The sequence below is a fragment of the Spinacia oleracea genome, chromosome 6 (assembly GCF_020520425.1).
Source record: "Spinacia oleracea cultivar Varoflay chromosome 6, BTI_SOV_V1, whole genome shotgun sequence".
Classification (NCBI taxonomy): domain Eukaryota; kingdom Viridiplantae; phylum Streptophyta; class Magnoliopsida; order Caryophyllales; family Amaranthaceae; genus Spinacia; species Spinacia oleracea.
The window spans coordinates 141,227,900-141,243,530 of NC_079492.1; positions in this window are offsets into that span (position 1 = coordinate 141,227,900).

Here is a 15,631-nt window from a genome sequence, read left to right on the forward strand (position 1 = left end):
GTTTCTTGCCTTTCATAATTCTGTCAAAATTTAATTGGACCAGATAACATATTGTTTTATTTTGAGGCATCGATTGTTGGTATTTTGTCTATGCAGGTTTCCGTTTAGGTAAGAGTAAAGTTCTTATTTGAATAGCTTAACAGAGATAAATAAGGATCTATCCTTCAAAAATTGAGTTTAACACCATCATAGGATAAAAAAAGTGTATGTTTGAATTTCTGTTGTGAGAGTCTTGCATATAAAACAACCCCTTCCACGAGATATTAGATTAGTTGAAGTAAATGTTTATCTTTTAGGTCTATCACTATGAGAATTCAGCTCAGGATACCTGGTTGTGTCACTATGCATGGTAAGCGGTTGATTCGCTGAGCTTGTGTAGTCTTAGATCCGTGTAACAGAAGTACTTCTAGTCCTTATTCGTTTGCCTTTTTTGACTGGACCATTGTTTCTCCTGGTGATGTTGTGGGTTGCGTGGGTTGCTTGGGTTGAAAGATGATGTTGCCTTTAGTTCTCAGATCTAGAAAGTAAACCATTTAGAAAAGTTTCACTAAATTTTTTTTTGGTGGGGGAGGTGGTGGCTTTGTAACTGGAGTGTGATCAACATAACTCTAAACCATGAATCAGGAAGTGAGCATCTGTTGTATATTAGAGGTCCTCTGAGAAGTTATGATTGTCAAGGCGTAGAAAGTGTATGAGTTGATCCGTAGTCAAATTACAATTTATGTGCATCCTTGAAAAATATTTTAAAATTAGGTTAAACACCCTGGTTGGATGACCAAATTGTCAGAAGACTTGGATCAGGTGCAATGTGAAAGGGGGCACATAGTAGGAGTTTGATTAAATGCCATTTCTGGTTATTATTGGACCATGCAAGACAATACCTATATTCCTGATTACTAATCTGTTCTGTCGTGGAATTCATTTGTTTAATAACAACTATAAACTTTTGTTTTTGCAGAGTCCATGCGAGCATGCCTACTGTCTTGATTGCGCGAGGAGTGATTCTATTTGCTATCTGTAAGTGCTTATAGCTTTTGAAATTCTGGCTGGGATTTTTCCTTTTAGATATATGGCGTATTCCATAAATGTTAGTTACTACTGAATGATGTTTCATAGTTTATGAAAGTAGTTCAATACGTCCAAACGGGGCTTGTAGTTTTCAATTAACCTTTGGTATGATGTTGATGAACTGTCCTAAGCCCTTAATCGTAAGATTGAGTGAAATTGGTTACATAAAGCATGGGCAACAATTACCTTATAGGCTTATAGCTATCTTAAGCCCTGATGCGGATACCATCCCCATATAGTATGTTAATATTTATTTTATGCTAATGCCAGTTACGAATGTGAAGAGTTGCTGCATTATTCAACTCTTTAGCGGCTTATACAGTAGGTGGTAATAAATGGTAGTAATGCAAATATATTTATGTCATTCACTAAATCACGAAAATAGTTCTACAATCTTGTGCTTATCAGCTTGTCTTGTTCTGCTTTTTTAACTGGAGTTTCTTCATGTTGTTCTTCACAACTTTGGCTTGTGAATTAGTGATCTTATGCTTTATGTTTATGACTTGTAAAGTTGTGATCCTTGGACTCTCTCTCACTTGCTTTAGTTGTCTTGTAGTTATTTCTTCGAGCCCCCGGTGCCTACTCCGCAAACTAATATTGATGAATTCAAGGGCGTGATTGTGGATTAGATACGAATGTTGGAGCATGTTACGTTAGAATCATGCTTTGGGTGATCTTTCAAGACACAACTTAGGAAAATATAGGTGGTAGTATGAAATGGCTTAATGCCATTTAATGTTCCAGCAAAACTTAATTGCATATGTATTTAGTTCTAAATTTTTGTTGTTAAGCATTGTATATGATACTAAATATTATGATAATTTTGTTTTTGACGTTTTTCTTTTGGTGTTTATGCTACAGTTTTTTTATTTATTTAAAATATAGCTGAAAAGAGACCCGTCATCTATAATAATAGGTCTCTCCTTTTTCATAATAAAAAAATGTTAAAATGTCAAAGAGACCCCCTGTCTTCAATATTGGGTCTGAACTTTTTAACAAAGAGACCCCATTTTTTTTAACAATGGGTCTCCTCTATTTATCAAAGAGACCTCATTTCTCTAATGGTGGGTCTCTTCCGCTATTAAATTATTTTTTGAGTCACTAGGAAAACAGACCCCCTTTCTCTAATAAAGGGTCTTTTCTTTCTTAATAAGAGATCCCCTCTAATGAGGGGGTCTCTTCATCAAAGAGACCTGTGAGATAGAGACCTGTCCAGAGAAGGTCTCTTTGGCATATTTGAAAGGGTCTCTTTGCCAATTTTTATAGTAGTGAAGCTCGGTTTTCTTGTATCGTGCTCCATTCCTTTTTAAATAATTAATAACATTTAATTGAAAGTCAATTTTAGGAATTTATTTTTAAAAAAAAATATTTCAAGTTATATATCTTTCTTCATGTAATCCTTAACTTGGTTTTGTCATGCAATGGAAAAGCTGTAATAAACTTAATTAAGTATTTGGTATACTTGCAAAGAAAAAAAGAAGTTGAATGGTAAATTTCTTAGGAAAATTTGCTAATTATTACTTGGGTTTTTGGTGGCTTTGTAAATTACTACTTAGATTTTTAGTTATTGTTGTCAATTACTACTTAAGTTTTAATTTGTTAAAAGTTGTCAATTATTACATAGATCTTTAGTTGTTGTTGTCAATTACTACCTTAGAGCAACATCAGCGCCAAGTCTTAAGACTTGAATTTTGCTGGCATGGCATATGATTCACCTAGTCTTAAGATAAGACATGTCAGTTTGTAGCATTGAAGTGGATTAGTCTTAACAAAGTCTTAAATTGAGTCTTAAAAAACTAAGACTCAACTTAAGACTCAATGTGTGAGTTAAAAAAATAAAATATTTAAGATGTTATATTAATTGAAATATTTTAAATGTGTTTGAAGGGTGAAGAGATAAATTTGGATGAGTTGACATGGCATATGAGAAAAATGTTAGTGGAAAGTTGACATGGCATATGAGAAAAATGTTAAGATAAGACCCCCTTAATTGATGTTGCTCTTAGTCAAAATTTAGGCTAATTAATCACTAATCATATCATAATCAACTGTTAATCTTGTTTTAATTATTAATTAATTAATAAATTTTAAAAAAATCAAAAAAATACTCCCTAAAAATCACTGATCTTCCTCTTATGTGTTTTCTACTGCCACTGTTAGAGCTTCTCTTATCGGTTTTTTATTGTTCTTCATCCCAAAATACGAAATTTACTAATTTACATGTTGATTTGCGAGGGCAGCGTGCCCCATATCAGAGATGTATTTAGCAAATACATCTCACCCCACTAAACGACAAAATAGGGATAAGACAAGCATTAAAACATGTGCCATTTTTCAAAGAACAGATGCCATTTTTCTAAAACAGGTGCCATTTTGGAAAAATGGATGCCATTTTTCAAAAACATATGCCATTTTTCAAATACGGATGGCATTTTCCAAAAGAAATTGATTTTGTCCTTTAGCGCTTGTCTTTAGCCTATTTTGTCGTTTAGTGGGGTGATATGTTTTTGTAAAAACATATCTGAGATGGATTTATACTTCATTGTTAATTTGTTGCTACTCGTATCTCTCTCCCCTCTCCTCTCTTTGTTGGTGTCTCTGCTCATCTCTCCTCTCTTCTCTTTGATTTTCGCGGCCTTGCATTACTGTTCTTAATTGCTAGCTCTCCTTCTCTAACGAGCGAAATTAAACTCTTGCTCTCTATACCAAGGTTCATTTTCTTGCAAACCACATGTCGTGTATAGAAATTTAGTTAAGGTAAGGTCAATTTCCTGGTAGTGTTTAATTTCAATTCGTAAATTAGGGTTCTTATTTCAATTAAGTTGGGGTGTTTTTTTTGGAAAATTTGGAGCTTTTATGTTTTTTGACCAATTAAGGATATAATTAAACACTTTGGGTATAGAACTTACTCAATTATTCTACATTTGAAGAATTATTTCATGGAAGGATTATAATGGCTTGTTGTTGGACGGTTTGGAATCAAGTTCAATAAATCTTAATTAATTCGTGCTAAATATCATTGTCACTATGGCTACACAAGTCTTAATACTAATGGAGTAGATTTTAACTTGTCAAAGTTTTATGCATTTATGCAGGAGTCGTGGGATGGACATGTAAATGTGGTTTGAAGGCTTCAATTAGGACGGAATGGGCCAAAGAAAATCCAGGAAAAATGTTTATTGTGTGTCCGGATTACAATGTTGATACAAACAGGGGAGGATGCATTTACTTTATATGGTATGATGAGGAAATGACATTCTTGAGCTCCTGGCATGGGAAGCAACACCGGTTCACGCAGCCATTTACCTTTTCTTTGAGTAAAAGTCATCAACATAATCCTCTAGATCAACTCTCATGTATAAAATATAAGCATAGGCATGATGGCATGGAATACTAGTCAATTCCCAACTGAAACAAGTGCATTTCCTATCCTCTAGGTTTAGGTTTACCAAAAACCTCTTACTGTTATTCTCTACTTCAAACAAATGGTTAATGCTCCTATAGTCAGATTTTTATACTTTCTAATCTTCTCAACCCAATCAAATTGTTTCTTCACATAAGGCATGAACCTACCAGCTACAGAACACACTCCTTCCCTTTTCTAGCATTTTTTTTTTTGCATAACTTACCTTATAATCTACTCCATGTGTGTCAAAATAAGCTTGTCTCTTGCTTGCTTCAAGACATTATTGAAGCTCTCACACATGTTATTCAGTAACATCTTAGACTTAGATTTTGAAGAGAATGCATACCTACTCCAACACTTAGGGAAATGACTTTCATATATGCATGAGCAGGCTTGTACATGCTTTTTAAGAGTAAGCAAGTGGTTGTCAAATTTCAATTGAGACAGAACACAAGAAAACATACAATTACAAAAAAAAAAAAAAAAAAATCAAAGTTAGTCATTTAGGTCAATGTTAGTCAATTTAGGTCAATGTTAGTCAAATTAGGTCAAAATTGGTCGTTTTAGAACAATGTTAGTCATTTTTAGTCCGTTTTGGTCGTTTTAGGCCAAAATTGGCATTTTAGGTAACTTTGGGTCAAAGTTGGTTCATTTTGGTCAATTTAGGAAAAATCAAATATTTTAGGTAATTGATAATTTTAGGCCAATTTGGGTCAAAGTTTGTCGTTTTAGGACAATGTTAGTCATTTTAGTATGTTTTGGTCGTTTTAGGCCAAAATTGGCTTTTTAGGTAACTTTGGGTCAAAGTTGGTTCGTTTTAGGTCAATTTAGGCCAAATCAAACATTTTAGATCAATGTTAGTCATTTTAGGTCATAATTGGTCATTTTAGGACAATGTTAGTCATTTTAGTCCGTTTTGGTAGTTTTAGGCTAAATTTGGCTTTTTATGTAACTTTGGGTCAAAGTTGGTCCATTTTAGGTCAATTTAGGACAAATCAAACATTTTAGGTTAAAGTTGATCATTTTGGGTCAATTTGGGTCAAAGTTGGTCATTTTAGGACAATGCTAGTCATTTTAGGCCAAAATTGGCATTTTTGGTAACTTTGGGTCAACGTTTGTAAATATTGGTCAATTTAGGACAAATCAACATTTTAGGTCACATTTGATAATTTTAGATCAATTTAGGTCAAAAAGTTGGCCGTTTTAGGACAATATTAGTCATTTTAATCCGTTCTGGTCATTCTCTAGTATTAAGTGAATTTAAGTCAATAATTGAAGAAGTAAGAAATTGCCAAGTATGAAACAAGCAGCAAAATCTTAAAACTAAATTTAGATGCTCTAGCATATATAGAACTTCTGAAAACTAAGTCATTTATGAACAGAACTTCTGATTTTCAGTTTGAAGCATACCTTTGTTGTAGCTTTGGCATCCTCCTGAAGTAGTTCCTTGTAAGCAAGGTCATTCCACTTCTCGTTAAAGTTACACCAAATGTGCCTCCAAGAATATCTAACATCAACCTTTGGTACAACATTCTGAAAGGCTTGTAGCAGTCCCTACAGTAGGATACAAGAAAACATCAATATACGAAGAAGATTAAGGCTTGCAATGTAAATGAAACAATTGAGTGAGAGCTTAATTTTTGCCTATCTGACATGAATGTGTAACCTTCACCATTCATTGTTACTCCAAGAGCAGAAGCTAACAAGTCTTTTCAACCTCAACAACACCCCAAGCAAGAGGATAAATGAGATGCAATTTTGATGAGTCATATTTGTATAGCGTATTTTAGGTGCATTTAAGTTGCATTATTAGGCATTTGTATCATTTTAGTTGCATTTAGGGTCGTATTTACATAAGTCGTCGTTATTGTACTCTAATACGCTCCGTTTGTGTCTTCCTTAATAGTTCAGGTGATTTCGTAGTCATTTGAATGCTTTCAGAGTATCTAGAATTTATACGACAACTATCGAATTGTTCGTGTTGAAAACGAAGACCTTGGTCGGAAAAAAAAAAATTGAATTGGCATTGATTATCTATGGTAGTGGTCAAGTTGAAGTTAGGTTATCGAATTGATTTGCAATCTTGGATTGGTATAAGCATGGTGGACCGAACGTATGCCCTAGACCTTTAATTTATTGATAATTATACATTTATATTATTGTTTTAGTTTCATTAGTTTATAAACCAAAATTTACATTTCGTTTATTGAAATAGTTTACAATAAGTCTTTGTTTGGTTGTTAGCCCCTTACGACGAGATTTTGACCCGTTGTTATTAAGTTGTCATACCAATTTGCATTTTCCATTGTTGATTGTTCAACCACCTTTATCAATTCAAAAGACCCACAAAATCATCCAATTTAAGTCAATTAAATCACAAGAGCCTCGTGTATTGAAAATGTGGACAATATAATTCACAAATTTTATTTAATTGATGAAAGAAAACTTGGACGATTTTGGTTCTCTACTTCTTACGGTTTAATTTAGTTCATACTTTATTCATCTCAATTATCAACGTGCTACGTGCTACGTGTTGGTAATTCATTTATATCACGTTCATTATTTATAAGACTACGTTTAGAGATGTGGAAAGTAAATGTAACACGACAATTTTGTGGATCTGATGTATGGTATAGGTAACGCAATTATCTATTTACATAATACTATATAAATTTTTAAATATCAAAATGACCTCTATTTAAATCATATATTCTCTCTGAAATCTAAATCTCAATAAATTTAAAACTTAAAAAGATAGACTAAATAACCACTCTATAACCGCCTCGTTCTTTGAACGGGCTAAAAAACCAGTTAGATAGTCATTACCGAGTTCATATAGCTTTTGTTTTTACGGTTGATTGACACGTGGAAGCCAGAGCGCTTTACAGACTCCGCGAGCATGTCTTGTGGATTGTTTAGGTTAACTAGCTCTGAGCCCGTTCAAAGAACTGACAATTATATATCAGTAGTTTAGCTATCTTTTAAAATTCTAATGTTATTGGAGGTTTGTTTTAGTGGAAATATACTATTTAAATAATCTATGTAATTTGAAGGTTGAAAGAATATACAGACCGGAGTATATGAATTAAATGGAATATTAATATTGATCGAGATGAAGTGGAAATGGTTTAATGGATATATAAATTAAATGGTGAATTGATGTTGAATGAGGAATATGAAGTGGAAGAAGCGTTAGAAATATAGCGAACAACAAAAAGAAAATAAAAAAAATATCAAAATCATGGATAAAGGGAGGGATGACACATTCAATTATCTATGGTTTTGCTTTTTATAGACTAGGTATAGATTACGCCTTTGTATAGTGCCTTAGAGATCCTCCTTTGATTGTCCTTGGGCTTTCGTTTGGGCTTCTGTATTAGAATTGGGTTTGGGTGTTAGATAACCCGATGTTCGAGTTGATTCGTTTAGCTTTTCTGATTTAAATTCCGGGTCTGGTCCACAATACCCATTGCTTTCCAAGATGGGTTCTCTTCATTTTCATCAACCTGGCATTATTCAAAATTTGTTTTAGAGACATACACTTTAGAAGTAAAGTATTATTTTATACATTCATGAAGTAATTTTTTTATTTTTTATTTTAAAGGTAAGTAATTGGTTAGGTAAGTATTATTGCATAACTAGGTATTCACTAAACTGTACTCTAAAATAATAATAAATAAATAAAATCGTACTCCAGTTATTTATTATTGTGTGATACATTCAAATGGATAGAAGCACATATATATAATGAACCACAAATTCTTATTTACAATGGTTGTACAATAAATATTGTACATTGGAGTAAAAGTTAACTCAAAATGATTAAAAGTTAATTCAAAATGATTAAAAGTTAGGCATATATAGGTAAAAGTTATTTATTTTTGAGTGATAAATTTTTTCATTTTAGTAAAACTTATTTCTTCAAAATAATTAATAATGTATAAAATTAATCATTTAACCCTTTAAAATATTTATCTATCAATTTTTTTTACTAATATAAAAGTCAATCAAAACTAGGTTAAAGTTACAAAAAAAGGTTAAAGTTATCTTGGTGTACAATAAATTTATTGTACACCTTGTGCGCACAAGATCTTTTGATAATGAACTTGAATATACTTGATACAAACAGATGCCGTTTTTGTTTACATAAAGCAATAATCACATCTCCTTCTTAAATCTGATAAAAATAAGAACATCAAATGAAATACTACCTCCGTATTTTATTAAGTGATACACTTTTCTTATTCGGTCGTATTTTAATGAGTGATGCACTTTTCATTTTTGGCATTGTTATAATCCCACTCTCTATTATATTAATTTTTCTATCACTTTTATAACCCCACACTTATTCACATCCTTTTTTTTACTACAATATATAATTCACTCATTATTAATTTCTTACAATAAATAATACTTCGTAACTTACTATTTTACTTTCATTTTATTTAAATAAAATAAACTCATCTTTCTAAAACCATGTCAAGTAAAGTGTATCACTTCGAGGAAGTAAAAATCGCATTCTATTATGTTTTTGTAAAAAATAACAGCAAAAATTCAATGAAATGGTACATATTTTAATTCAAATGTACTTTGTTTTTAATGAAATGATACTCTTTTTAACTCTTTTTAACGAAATGGTACAGGTTTTTATCAAAATGATACTCTATTTAACGAAATGGTACTCGTTTATTAATGAAATGATACCATTTTTTAAAGAAATGGTACATATTTGACGCTATGATGTGTTTGCTCACACATCACAACATGCCGCCTCGCCGAGCTCGTATCATTTCAAGTAAGTACTTAGGGAGTACGAAGACTTTTGGCTAATGGGGCATCGAACGCATCGTGATCGTCTGGCCAACCACTGTCTAGTGTCTGCTAGATTTTCTTTTGTCCATAAGCGTGGTGTAGTCTTACAATCTCACCAAATCACACTTTTTTAACATTATTGTTTGAGGATTTTAAGGTTTCTGAATTTTGATATCCCTCAAAAATTAAAAGGTGGAAGTGAATGATTGTGACTCGATCAAGTATATTTTATCAAGGATATATATATTTGAAAGTTAAAAAAAATATACTTCATATAAATTAGACGGTGAAATAATATTGATGAGGGAGATGGAGTGGAAAATGTTGAATATGGTGAATTGATGTTGAATGAGAAAAATAAAGTCGAAAAGGTGTTGAAGCTGTAAAATAACAAACAATAAAAGAAAAAATTGGAAGAAAAACAAACAAATTTATGGATGAAAAATGGAGGTGACACATATCATCCAACTATCTAAGATTTTCTTAGGTATAGACTAGGTATAAACTAGCTATAGATTATAGCTACATCATTGCAAAGCAATCTGCAATTACTATAATGCCTAAGTGCTATAACTGCTATGGAGTATGGAGCATATTCGACTTTTTACTCCGTAAAGGATTCTAGCAATAAACGAGTAAAGTATCAATTGTCTGTTGGTTTAGTGGTGATTGGGGCTGAACTTAGTAGGAAGGATCTCGTGTTCGATTCCTCACAACAACAATTGGGAGGGGACTGGAACATATCCACCCATAACTCGCCCCGAATCCGGATTAGTTCTAGGGTGAATCGAGTGATAACACACAAAAATAAACGAGCAAAGTAAGAAGGTCGGGTCTTGAAAAGAATCACAGACCCACAAAGCCTGAGCCCGACCCGTGTGTGATCCACTAACCCTCTACCACTCTCTCAAACAAGTTGTATTTACACTCCCTTACAATATCATGGAAATGGGCAATGGTCACAACATTGGAAAAGAATAAATTCTACTAGGATCCATATCAAATTAGGAGATTTCTTTTCATTACGCCTAATCACCTAATTAAGGAAACAGAATAGCACAACTTCACAGCGGGTTTCCCAAACCGCTAACTATAATTATAAAATAAACATTACAACTTCTAATTAAGAAACAAAGATGACTTAGCTTTAAGACAAATGCTTAACAACATTAGTGGAACAAGCATTTTGTTTATCTCTTTGACAGCTATCTCTTTGCAATTTGTTTCTTAACTTTTTTTGTCCTTTTTCTTTGCTTTCAGTTTTGAGTCAATAAAACTTGTACATGTATATATAGAAAGTTTTTTCCCCCTTTCTTTGGGCGAATGAGCTATGAGGGCACATATTAGTAGATGTTCTTATACTGCAAAGTACTGTATAGTATAATTGTTACGCGCATTTTCCATCAATTAATTATTTTATTTGGTGAATTATCAATGTGTACGTCCACCGCCGATAACAATGAGTAATCCCCTTACCCTGTGTGCTTCAATTAAAGATAAAAAGATTACTACTGTAATTATATTTTTTTTTTCACTCTCAAAGGTTAGGATTCATACATCTGAAAAACAAAGATGTTTTTACAAGGCTATGTTATCCTTATCTGATCTGGTATGATTTGTCTAGTTTCTGGTCTGATATAGTCTGACTTTAACTAAGAAGAATAACAACGAGTAACCCCCTTGCCCAATGTGCTTCAATTAAGGATAAAGAGATGACTAATTGTATTTTTTCATTCCCAAAGGTTAGGATTCATACATCTGAAAAACAAACATGTTTTTACAAGGCTATATTATTCTTATATGACGTGGTCTAATTTTTCTAGTTTCTGCTCTTACGTGGTCTTATTTTTCTAGTTTCTAATAATCAATAAAAATTAGGTGAACAAAACATAACCTAGTCCTGCGACCAGAGAATAAATAACACTTCCTCCCTATTTTATTATAAGTCACATGTTGACCGGCACGCGTATTAAAGAAGAAGAGTTGTATCTAATAAAAATAATACTTTTTTTTTTGAGGGGAAATAAAAATAATACTTCATAAAACAAGTGGGGGAGAGAGTAATAAATAAATAGAAAAAGTATTTTAATCAAAGTAGAAAAATAGTTTATTTAGTAATGGTCCCTAGAGAAAATTAGATATCTCTATTATATAAGGGAAGAGCCGAGGGTAATTTCGTAATCACATTTTTGGTGTCTCATGTGGAAAAGACAATAGTACCCTCAGTTAATTCACAATTTAATTAATTAATGCCCCTACTAATTGCAAAGTTTAAATTACTACTCCGTTAATTATAAAAGGAAATATAAAAGGTAAAAGGGAGTGTTTAAGACTTTTAGTTGATAATCAATCTCTTATAATTACGTTAAAATTTTTAAAAAAAGTTGGTGGGAATATTAGTTAATTACGGAATTATTATCGTTTCGTTTTTTAAGTTTTCAATTTATGCATCATTTTCGTTAGTTTTCAGACTATGATCATGCATAATTGTCTCTACAAATTTGGTGGATCTCAATCTATCGTTTCGGTTTTTAAGTTTTCAACTTACGCCTTTTGTTGCTATAGATCTTTCATACCATTTTCTTAACTATTCGATTAGTTATTTTTTACGAAGTCTTGAAATAGGTATTAAGAAATTGGTTAAGATGCTTTCAAAAGAAGAAAAAAAAAAGAGGTAATCATTTTACGATAGTAAAAATTAATTTCTCAATATCAGCCTACATGCATTCTTAAAATTCACGCACGCATCGTGTGCATAAAAGACTAGTATTAAATAATTAGAAGGCATAGTAGAAAAATTACTAAAAATAAAAGTATGACTTCTAATAAAATACGACCGGAATTGAAATGATAGATGTGACTTCTAAAAAAAATACGAAAAAGTACCCCACTCCAACAACCACCGTAGTATCTATTTGTATCAACGGATCCAAAAATAATTTGCAATTTAAAAGAAATTGATGCACTTTGATGACATAGTGTTGTCTAATCAATGAAAGGCCGTCCTTTCCTTAAAAATGAAAGATGAATGGCTCAGGTAATGCTATCAGTCAAGACTCAGATTCTTTACAAATATGGAATTATTCGCATGTTTTTTTTTGGCATGTGTATTTAACTCATTTTTAAACATCTTTATTTATTTTAAGCCAATTTGCTTTAAGATGGCCTCTTAATTATCATCTTAAATAGCCCCTCACATCACAAATTGCTTCATATCACACAATAATAACCACTCTCAAGTCTCACCTATCCAATTCTTCTCTTCCACGAAGTCGAATTTTGGCAAACTTTGATAACAAAAATTACGTGGTACGAAGTATATCTTATGGCAACCTTTCATAAGGATACGACTATTATCACGGTATATTTGTTCATAATTGTGCTAGTAATCTTACAATTGTCGTTTGAACCGGTAACAGCTGCAAGACCACCTCCATCACGTGATGGCGATAACATACAAAGACCTCCTTCGACGAGGTTGGTTATAAGGATGCATGCTCCAACATTAAGTGGTTACAAGGTGAACCGCTATAAGAAAATTGAGATTGAAGCTTTTCGACCAACTACTCCGGGCCTTAGCCCAGGGGCAGGGCATGAAGGACCACCAGGTTCACATTGAAGATGATTGTTTAGCTATATACGGAGTATGTAAACTACTTACTACTGTTATATCCAAAAAAAAAAAAAAAAAATTACGGTTTTAAAAAAGGTATAAAGCTATTTTGTTTAATGACTACTAGCTAGTAGTAAAAAATTATGAAGTATTTTTCTTATGATATGTGTAATTGTAATTTGTTACCCCTCCACCCCTTAGCTTTTTGTTTGAACCATATACTAATCGTTTTTGTCACTCTGTAACAGATTGCCTCAATACTAAAAATAAGCATAGGGACTACAATTGATAACATACGGAGTAAAAGATAAACTCTAATCTAAAGCTAGTGTACAATAAATATTATAAAGTGAGACTCTTAATTATGTTTAAATGTTATCCCGGTATAATGTAAAATATGATTTGCTTGGGCAAACAATAAGGGACGAAGGGAGTACGTCCAGGATCTGTAAATTTATTTATAACTAGTATAGTACCCGTGCGATGCACTGTTTATAATCTACATATTAATTTCTATGAAAATTAAACTTTGGTTATTGACAATTATCACCAATAGAGGTCATAGGTATTTTTCTAATTAAAATTAATGATGGATATATATATATATATATATATATATATGTTATGGCCTCGTAACCTGTTTGATGTCTTGTTTTATTTTATTTTTTAAAGTAAAACCACTAATGGTACGTATATAAAATTATTTCACCCTTGTTCATCATACGTATAAAAAAAAGTCATTTGAATCCACCATTTAATTCGATAATCATATCCTGATCCACCTAATATTTGACTCACTATCTACCCTTGTACTCGATCACTTAACACCCACACACGCAATCTACTTTATTTAGTAGATATTATATACTTTGAGGCAGGGTGGGTGTGGAGGATCGGTCCCTCCAAAAACGTACATGTCTATCCTGTCCACAACCCGGCCCGCCATCCACGATAGGCCATACACATAATCATCTCAAACTCAATCTTAATTTCGATCTCAATCCCACCCTCGCGGGGTACCCAAAAAAACTCTTCTCCGCTCCATCACCCACCCGACAATCCACACCCACCTCAAGTTCAACTTTAAGTCCGATAATTATTTTTTTCTCTTGATATGAGAGTTTTGAATTTTAAAACTTTGTTCTAAAGTGTCTGGTAACTCAGTTGTCTGGTTAGGGTGATATAGTAAATAAACAAAATTATAATGGGTAGGTTAGTATTAAAAAATATTGATAAAAAGGATAAGCGGGGGCGTCAGGAGAATCCAAAATTATCATTTCTGCCATAAACAATAAGGGACGAAGGGAGTACGTCCAGGATCTGTAAATTTATTTATAGTAAAACAAAAATCAGGATACACATGTCATTTCATGGTACAAAATTTTTCTGCCATAAACTTTTTTCCTAAAATATACTCCATTCGGACCCTATCTACTTCATTTTTTATATATAAAAAAATCATTATTCACTCCGTTCTTGAATGTTAGTCCTCTTTCTGTATTGGGTTGTTCTTTTTTATTGGTCCCTTTTGAAATATTTCCTTATTCGTCTAACATTTATATCCATTATACCCTCATAAAAATACAAATAGTCCACTAATTTGCTCCAAAGTACACCTTTATCCCCATTAAACCCCTTAATTATTTATTTCTCCTACCCACATGAGTTAGATTCATGTGACAAGTGTACTAATATTGGATTGTCTTAGATTTCAAAAGGGAATAATATTCAAGAACGGAAGGAATATCATTTTTTATAAGTGGTTTATGTATGGAAAATATTAGATTATAAAATATGACAGTAATAGATACGACATAATAATTTTTTATAACTGATTTTGGAAATAATTTAGAAATACCCTATATTTTTCTGTCAAAAATTATGTAAAGTGATTATTTTAATCAACCAAATTTATTAGGACATTAAATCTCTCACACTTTCACTAATTAAGGCTTTAATTTAAATATCTCACACTTCCAATGACGAATTTTAGATAAAAGTGAAAACACTATTAAATGAACGCAATTTTCATCGATTAAATAAAAAAAGAAAAAAAAAACTCTTTGTTCATGTAATTACCAGACATAAAGATTAAAAAGCGAGAAGGATTAATGTTTAGGTTATGTTATGTTCGACTTATTTCAGATAAAATAAGTTAAGTTAAGTTCAAAAACAAAAAATTCACACATTTTCACACACAAACTTAGGCGAATTTAGGGGTACAGTTGCCCCCTTCCCGGAGAACAAAAAAAATGTAAATAGTGTGAAATACTCAAGGAGACTGATTTGAATCCTAATATGTTAAATTTTGTCACTAAATGATGTACTTCCTCCATTCCAAAATAGTTGCAACACTTTGTTCTTTGCACTATTCACATAATCTACTTTGTTTATTTTTGATGATCTATACTTTAGGAAAAACATATTCATGTGAGATCTTGTTAGATTCGTTTTAATGTATATTTTGCGAAAATTAATTTTTTATAATTTTACTTACCGGTAACTAAATATAGTAATTGTTCAAGATATGCATTGGCAGGCGTGAAAAACATTACAACTAAAAAGAATCGGAGGAAATATGTCCCAGCTGGTAGTATCACATGATTGTTTTCTCTATGCGTGTGGAGGAGGGAGTTGGGTTCGATTCATGCTAGAAGGAGAATTTCTTGCCCTATTTCAACTTGTTCGTTTTTGCTGGCATGTTGTGTCGTACATATAAAATACGGGCTGCG